General features: G+C 27.6%; 1 protein-coding gene across 1 annotated transcript in view; it reads left to right on the top strand.

The window, feature by feature from the left end:
• Positions 1–755: 755 nt before the first annotated feature.
• The window catches only part of LOC140674594 (transmembrane protein 114), a 352,543-nt gene continuing 343,166 nt past the window's right edge, over positions 756–10,132 (top strand). Inside the window, exon 1 of the mRNA XM_072908242.1 lies at positions 756–898. The gene's annotated coding sequence lies outside the window, so the exon portion shown is untranslated. The remainder of the gene's footprint in view (positions 899–10,132) is intronic.

Raw genomic sequence — 10,132 nt, 5'->3', positions numbered from 1 at the left:
CATATAAAACGTTAATATTATTTAACTTTAATATTATTTTGTTACACAAAAATTATGATGTCAATGTCAAGTTATGATTTACATTTATTTTATGTTAAAATATAACATAATATTAATATTACTATTCACATATTTCTAATATGTTAAATTAACAGAAAAATTTCTATGGACCGTTTGGGACAGGTGATATGTGTTAAATTTAACACAAATTTTCCAACTGTGTAATATGCTTTAAAAAGTGTACATATACTTTAAGCTATATAAATATGCTTTGAAAAAGTGTAATTGTTTCTTGAATTTTTTCTCTTTAAATCATTTAAAATTTAAAACATTTTAAAAATATATGTACATTGTGATTTTTGTTTAATATATAAAAAAATTCAATATTTATGTCTTGTAAAGAAAATAATTATGTTGCATTAAACTTTACTTAAATTAATATTTAATAATAATTAATATTTGCAAGTTTGAAAAAAGAATTTTAAAAGAAATAAGAAATATTTAATTATTTTCTGTTTGATTTAATGTATATTTCATTGCGCTGATGTATATGCGTACGTGCGTATACGTATGAATTGTATATGAATAGTTTCCAAATACATATATAATTTTATATGTTTTTATGTTTATATTTATCTATGTACACAACAAGTAAATACTCTATACTAAAGAAGTCAGTTCCCCCACTTCTCAATTGTAACTAGCTGCTGCTAGTTGGGCTTCTCTTCTTAGGCTACTATTCAGTGTGAGACCAGTGTCAGACCGTCAATCAGTGCGTCCGGACGGTAGAGCGTCTTACGTAGTGTTATACTATTTTGTGAGGCCTGTCGCGCCAACCGAGGAAGAACGGTATTTTCGGTATTTTGCGCTCGAACCACATCTCCTAAGATATTTCGAGGTGAGTCAATAGAAGATGGCAAGTCGAATGAGCAACCGGCTGTCGAACACGTGCGCGCTTGTGCTTGCGCCGCCAACGCACTATTTAAAATCGCATAAATACATAGGGTGATGAATAATATTATAGACAAATATTTTATATACATCTATATATATATATATATATATATATATATATATATATATATATATAAAACACATTTAACGTCTTATATTTATCAATCAGGAATAGATCTTTGTAGTAAATAATTAAATGCTAATTTATAAAAATTAACATTAAATATATGTTACTCTATTATATCTTAATATTTAGTATTAAATATTACACTCTCACAAATTAAAATTATATTAAAATATAAATTAAATAGAAAGAGAGAGAGAGAGAGAGAGCGGAAAGTTTCATGTTTAATCAGATCTCTCTTTCTACGGGCCTATTTTATAATTTTTTGGTGTTAGAACTCTATTAATGAAATTTATGTTTTTTCTGTAATATATTCTTTTCCTGAATTATATTTTGTAAACTTCTTGTTATTAAACTTGCTTGTAAACTTTTTGTGTATTCTCTGATATTGTCGGCATAATACTAAAAATAAAGGAATCAGGAAGAAATATTATACCACAGAATAAAGAATGTTAATTATAAGTAATTATCTCAGTTACGCAATGCAATAATTGACGAAAAATAAACGAACAAATATAAAAATTTACAAATCATATATTTACAAAAAAAATTATTAAAATTTCATCGTTTAATGAATTCGAATTGTGCATTGCAAAGAAAGTTGATATTACAGTATGCATTATTATATGGATATATAATATATAATAGTGTATTATATCTTTAGATTATTAAATAATGTTTTAAAGAGTCGATGCTCTAAAAAAAATTATATGTAAAAAAATTTACATAAAATTAACAAGTATTACAATACCTTTTTTATAAATTAGAGTTTTTGGCCCGTATTCTGAGTTCACATTTATTGTTAAATGCGCCTCTAAATGTACCTTAGATGACACGCTAAATGTGGTCGTATTCTGTGCACATTTAGCAACGCATTTAGAGACCGACCGTCAACTTTAACCTAATATCGCAATTTTATGATGGAAATCCTATTCTGAGCCATATTTATAGTACATTTATGCCATATCAATAAATGCGTCGCTAAATGTGGTCGGAGGCATATTTTAGCAAGATAGTGGCACTCTGTGCGTAACAGTTACAGTACGATTGACAAGTTTAATTGATTTTATCAGCGTTATATGATTGAATTCATTAATAAAATGGATATACATTGAGTTTCTTACAATTAATACAGATTTTACACAGCAATAATTATGATATTTGACACTTTAAAAATTTTCTTTATCTTAACAGTGCATCAATATGTAAAGTAAAGTGTGTATATATATTGCGAAAAGTTAATACAAAAGTTAGTACAGAACTAGAAAAGTATAAAATAAATACAAAAGTACGAAAGTACATAATCATGAATGTATTGGAAGATATTGATCATGCGATCGAAGTTCGGGAAATAAATGCAGTACGTGAACGTGAGCCGCGAGTGTTTCGAAATAGAATAGATGTTTTGAAATTTATAATGAATTTATAAATTTATCTTATGGCGCGTAATTGATCACGCGACAACCAATCGCAGTGCCGTCATAAACAATTCACATGCTGTATGACATGATAGTCAAAAATGTATCTCTAAGGTAAAGGCGCTATAAATGTGCGGTGTGAGAATATGACCAGTCGTATTACTAGGACATTTATCAACGCCTCTAAAAGTGGTCTATAAATGTGCGCTCAGAATACAGGCATTTGATTGTTTTGATGATATTCTTTCTTTATGCAGTTTCTAAAATATTTATAATTATTACAACAAGAAACATTTTTTTCAAAATTTTAATTTTGTAATATATGCAGAAGATGTTTCATGGAGAACTAAACAAAGTTGTATTTTTAAAACGATTAAAAAAAATATTAACGCAAAATTATTAAAAGTTTAAAAGTAATAAAAATAAAATCAAAAAGTTAAAAAATTTGATTATGTATTCCTTTTATTTTTTAATTATTAAAATCAATTTTAAATTTATTAATTCAACTTTGACGAGCAGTAATCAAACTTCCGCGAGATGCTTGCCAATATGTTATAACTTTTTGCAGTTTATACAAAGTATGATTAATATATTCAGTTTTTTAATCTCATAATTCTCGCTGAAAAAAAAAACGATTTAAAACGTCTATTTAGTAATATATAATTTATGAATATTTTGTATTGTCACTAAATTTTGTACTAATAAGCACATCTGAACTCTTATATGCCTTTTTATCGCTTAATAATTGTTATTACATTGAGTCTATTACTATTATTATTTTATTGTTGTTTATATGTTAGCTTTATTTTTTATTTGAATAATGGTTAACTAAAAGAACCCATAATTTTAAATAACTATAAATTACAAATAATTAATAAATGCCGCAGGTGAATTAAAATCAAGAACCTGATTAGTTACAAAATTTATTAATTATTGTCAATATTCACGGAAATATCTTATAAATGCTTAATTAAATGTGCATCTGTAGTTTGGTTCATCTGTCAATACATAATAAAAACTCAGATGTGTGTTTTGACTTAAAAAATGATAATTTTCAAATTTCAATAAAATTTGTATTGCCATATTTTTCCTTTTAAGTAAAATTATTTTCTTATAAATATTTTTATATTTTCAATAGTTTTATGAATAACTATGAAAGTGTATATGTATTTATATTATATGGTATATTTATATGAAATATACTATATAGAACTAATATTATTTTCCGATATGTTAAATGTTAAATGTGTATGTATTATATATAAAATAAAAATCTTTATAAAATGTTAGCAAAGATTATTATTATTAAGTAATATATATTAATATTTTGACAAATCAGCAATTCAGATCCTGTTAAGGCTGCTATTAAACAAGACTAACAATAAATAAAAACGAAATATTATGCGAAACTATGTTTATAAAAATATTTTGTAATTAAAATAAATTGTCGGTATTTTTTATTTTTTAGAAAAATTTTTGTTACATCAGAATTTAATAGAAACATGCAGCATAAGTTCAAAAAGTACTTGAACGCTTTTGAATTAAATATTTAATAATTTAATATGATTATATTAAAATAAATTAAAATAAATAAGATTAGATTACAATTTTTTAAAATATTTTTATTAAAATATTAACATTTAAATATATTAAGTTTCGATGTTCACATAAGTTTTACGAATGTATAACAATGTGTAAATAATATTTATATTTTTTTAAAACATTAATTACATGTACTTTATAAATAATATTCAAATAATTAAATAACAACATATTAATAATAACATATTTGTTACATATTATGGAATTTTAACTAATTTTAAATTTTAAAACATTACTGTATTGACATAATATCGAATTATAATTTTTTTACTTACATTATGCAATATATTTATCATGTATTCATTTTCATCTTTTTGGACAAAAACTCTAATTTATCAAATAATTCTTGCGTTTCAGCTAACGTATACATTCTAAAACGATTTAATTATATTTATTTATTTATTTATTTATTTATTTATTTATTTATTTATTTATTTATCATATTCTACGAGACAAAATCCCTCTAGCATACATAACGAAAGTACGTGCGAGAATAATATATAACAGAACAGATTACAATATAATATAATACAAAATGATTAATCTGCAATTTACACAATATTGATAACATTTTTGCAAAATTAAAATTTAAGTTCAAGAACGCAATTTGATAAATACATAGTTTATTAATTTCTATAAGGAAAATTTCTTCTTATCGAATTTGGACTTGTGTAAAAAAAGTCAATATTCCTAGAAAAATCATTCGCCAGCATAGACAATCACCTATCCATAGGCTTGTTTTTGCCATAGGACGTTCTGTGAGCTTCTACAGCGAATAACTGATGCTACCTAAGCGATCTACCAGGCACATATATATTAACTTTCGATAATAGTTTAGGGCAATCAACATTACTGTTTAACAATTTACACATAAAAATAAGATCCAACATAATCCTACGATCTCTTAGAGTTAAAAACCCAAGATCATTTTGTAGTACATCGTAGTCATGATCGGCTAAGGCCATCGGTTTATTCATAACAAAGCTCATACGACGAATGAAAGGGTGTTGAACTCTTTCAATCAATGCACTCTGATATACATAATAAGGAGACCACACAACTGAAGCGAATTCTAGTTGTGGTCTCACTAGGGAGCAATATAATAACCTTAGAGTATTTACATTTCTAAAAAACCTACAGGCACGAATCACGAAACCGAGTTTCCTAGACGCAGAGCATATAATTGATCTAACATATGACTCAAATGTCAGACTATCATTAAATAATATTCCTAGGTCGCGAATAGAGTCAACAGTCGATAAGATGGCCCCATTTAGGACATATTCATGTATATAATTTCTATTTTACGATTAAAATGTACTACAATATACGCAATGATGTTTTCAAAAAGCTTGGAAATAATGCATTGTTTACTGATGGGCCTGTAATTTGAGACCTTATTTTTATCTCCTCCTTTAAAGATCGGTGTTACAATGCATGTTTTCCAAGCCTCAGAAAATATGCCGCAATTTAACGACTTATTGAATATTAGCCAAAATGCTCTCGATAGAATATACTTGCATGATTTGATAAACAACGGAGGAATGCCATCAATTCCCGGATTTGAATTTAAATTTAGTTTATTTATATAAATTAAAACCTCACTTATATTAATATCGAGATTTATAATGTCTAAGTTATGCTTAAGATCTACTTTTTCAAAAACCGAGTGACTAGCGACGAACACTGATTCAAAAAAGTCTGCAAAGCAGTTCGCTGTAGGCACATCGCCTTCGAGATATCCATTACTGTTTATGTTAAATAGCGTTGATTTTGTACTTCTTATGTTATTTATGAAGCTCCACTTCCAGAACACTTTCATATTTTGAGAAATCGCTATTTTTGTGGTTTGCAGATACCCTTTCCAGACCTTTTTAGATAAAATTTTACATTGAGATCTCAAGTTCACAAATGTCAAGTAGTCAGAAAATGTATTAGATAATTTATTATTTCGATGAGCCTTCTTTTTTTCCCTTATAATCGCTACAAGTTCCGCAGTAAACCAACTTGGGTAGGTAGACCTCCGAACCACATTTATATCGACTCTGTGTATTATCTCTTTTAATAAAACAACCTTCAAGCACTATAGGCGCGCTAATTTTTCTAATTGTCAGACTGTTGACATCAATGTATATACACGCTTACACACATACACATGTTAAAATGTGTCCCCACTCTCAGTTCTTTAGCTATAGCAATTTGGGATTTATGTACTTTATGTCTATTGAACTTTGTATTCTCTCTCTCTCTCTCTCTCTATATATATATATATATATATTTTCTATTTTTTTCATGTATTAACTTACAAATAGTCAACTAAATGTGCTATTGTAATGTTTATATTAACGGATATCTCGCTGATGATCTTGACATTGTTGTAGAGAATATCTTTTTAAATAATACGCACTTTGAATTTTGCGACAATCTCTTTTGTCTATTGAGATAGGTGATTTTGAAATATTTAATAATTCGAATAAATAAGGCCCTCAATATTTACAAACACCTAACTATCGACTTGGCAATGAGAGCCATGCGCGGATGTTAATGTGTAAATTTAAAAATTAATTCTTGCTCGCGAAAATTGAACCGTGCACAGGGCGCATATTTTACTTGGTGTATTTACCAAGAAATAGATTCTCATTTTTGAGAATCCTATAACCCCAAGTCGATAGTTACGTGTTTCTAAATATTGAAAGCCTTATTTATTCGAATTATTAAATTTACGCGAGCTGAAAAATCGCGTTTTCGGTCATTGATACAATAGATTTATAAACAAATAAACGAAAGAAGTATCGGTATGGGGCTGAATAGCTCAGTGATAAGAGCAGTCGCCCGGCAAGCGAAAGACTCAGGTTCGATTCTCGATTCAGCGACTTCGCCCCGATATTTTTTCTTGTCTACATCTCCTCTTCAGGGAGGTAAAGAGGGGTTATAGAATTTTCAAAAATGAGAATCTATTTCTTGATAAATACACCAAGTAAAATATGCGCCCTGTGCACGGTTGAATATTCGCAAGAAAGAATTAATTTCTAAATTTACACGTTAACATTCGCGCATGGCTCTTATTGCCAAGTTGATAGTTACGTGTTTGTAAATATTGAGAGCCTTATTTATTCGAATTATTAAAAGTCGTGAAACTGCTAACTTAAAAGTTAAAGATTTATCTATTAATGTTAGAATACAAGTATACTCTAATATTTTTTTCTATAAAAAAATTTTTGTTCTATAGAATTAAATCATAAAATTACTATTCCAATAAAAAAATTAAAACTTCTTTATATATAACAATACTATTATCATAATATAGCGTGCATCATACACTTGGAAGTCGTAAAGCTTTCTAGCTTTAACTTTTATTGTTTAAAATAGTAAATATATTTTAATAACAAAATTAATAGATTACTCTTTGTATAGAGTGAGGTAACTTTGTAAAATTCTAAATGATCTAAATTATGTTAAGCTCTCTATTATACCTTCCATTATATACAATTATTTAAAAATACTTTCCATAAAAATTTTATAACTTCAGGGAAGAAATATAATATATCTATATATATGTATGTATATATATAAAATGAAGTGAAAATGACGAACTAATGTCACAGATTGATGACGACATTTCAAGATGTTAAAAAGATTTTATGATAATTTTATGATCATTTTTGGCCTATTATTGACGTTTTAACAATTGACAATTTCGAATCAATTAATTATATCCAAATGCTTTGCAATTTCATATAGAATTGATCATAATTAATAATTAAATAAATAAAATAAATTATATATATATTTAATTTATATAGAAATTTCGATTTTGTGCTTCAAATAGTAAATGAACTATTTTCTATTTAACCGCCCAGTTTCAAATAACCTATTTAATATTTTGAATTTCTTGTTGGGATTATATCAGAAATTAATCAAAAAATACATTTTATTACGGTAAATTTTATGTTAGTAGTCTACTCATTCTTTATATGCATTTTATGATAAAAACTTGAATACTTGAATAAGAAAAAAATACGTCAAGTTAAAATCGATTATATATAAAAAATAAATGAGATCAGTAGATAATATTACGTCAAATGTAAAAGGTATATCAATTTTCCCAAAGTATCATTTGATATAAAAGTTATCGCAGTTTGAAACAGAATATGTTACAAAATTATTTGTATTAATATGGGAACATTATTATACACATACATATATTCATGTGTATATATATTACACGTTTTGAGTACTTACCAGTCTCGAAATTAAAAAATTGCTATCCATTTTTTTTTTCAATTATTCACTTCACTAGATAGATCCAGTTTTGAAAGAATTAAAACTGAAATGACGAACAAAAACTTGACGTGCCCGGGTCGAGGCATTAAAAACTGATCTACATTGAATTGTGTATATGTGTGTATGTATTAGCAAATTTAAATATATGTAAATAGAATTATCTACATATATCATCTAACAACGTTCTTATATTTGCAATTATCATACAAAAAATTTATTTATAAAAATGACATAATAATGACTTAAAAATCACAATATTTATATATGATGTTTTTGTACATCGTCATTAAGACGTCACAAAAAAGACATTTTAAATTCGGCATTATTTAATTATGTAAAATGTCATTGAACGTATAATGACCAGAATTTTTGATGTCAAAATGTCGTTTTTGCTACCTAGGATGTAAATGCACACTTTGAATTTTGTGGTGCTCTTTTTTGTTCCTCTCTGAAATATGTGATTTGTTGCGCCTCCGCGAGGGAAAGCACAGGATTCGAGGATTTGAGTGCTGAGGTTGCAGAGGGCACGGAGGGCGAACATCCTCTCTCTTGTGTTTTATTTATAATTTACTACTCTTTTTTGTTATAAAATTTTGTATCGTTTTTATTCGTATTAAATATTAGTTAATCACAAACAGTAGTAGGTTATTTCGGTGTGACTCCCGGCGTAGATTTATTCACTCACGCTCGCTTTCGTCAGGAGTGAAATAGCGATGTCTCGCAATTATACCGTGGTACTCGGTAACTTGATACGCGTTCTATTTCTTCCCGGTATGCGTTTACTCGGATCAATTATTGATGTCTACCCGTGAAGGTATGATTATTCGGTATCTTGATTTATGTGCTCCCGGATTGATTTAGTTAAAATGTGAATAACGACTGCTTGTCGCTTAATTGCGGCAGGTCGTTTTATTACCTCTGAACTAAACTATTATTCGGAAGGGATCCCTTAGCAACATGACCAAATATGGTCAGGTTGCTAAATTTGTGGAGTCGAATCCTAGTGCAGGCGAGGAAGTTCAAAGCCGAAATTTCTCGCTTGCACTTTTTGCAATTCAGCGGTACCTTTTCGGTATGTCTCCGGGAGTGTACTGCCTTGGGTGCGCGTGGCTCGCTGCGTCCGCGACTTGCGCGATTATCGCTCCGGTCGCGGTCCATTTCTGCACTATTTCTATATATATATATATAAACAACGGTATATATAAAACAATCAAAGATAAAAAATGGTGCAGAAATGCACTGCGACCGGAGCGATAATATATAATATATATATATATATATATATATATATATATATATATATATGTAGTATATAGTCTTTTCCTGGACTATAACAGATTTTAAAATTTAATTTTTGTATTTGTATCATTTTTTCGTTATATTCTTGTGTGTTTACATTTTTTTATTTACATTTACTCGTTATTATGTGTGCCTCATTATCAGTACGCTACAAAATTATTATTTAGTTTTGTTAAGAATTTCTTTATGTTGACATTTATTTGTCATTGTGTCACTGCTAGTATGCTTTAGAATTATTGTTTAATTTTGCTAGAAATGCTTTTGAAATATAACTGCGGATATACGCATAAAAAGGAGATTTTAAATTGAAATGATTTGAGTTAGGTTTATTTTTTCGAGGTGGGAGTGCAGGCAGAGTTTTTCCCTCACCTAAACATTTAATTTATGATAAAAATCTTGAAAACATGTCATAGTTAAGATCATTAGGATTAAATCTTTTTTTCTAAAGATA

The sequence above is a fragment of the Anoplolepis gracilipes genome, chromosome 16 (genome assembly GCF_047496725.1).
Source record: "Anoplolepis gracilipes chromosome 16, ASM4749672v1, whole genome shotgun sequence".
Lineage (NCBI taxonomy): Eukaryota > Metazoa > Arthropoda > Insecta > Hymenoptera > Formicidae > Anoplolepis > Anoplolepis gracilipes.
This window is presented reverse-complemented; position numbering and strand designations above follow the sequence as displayed.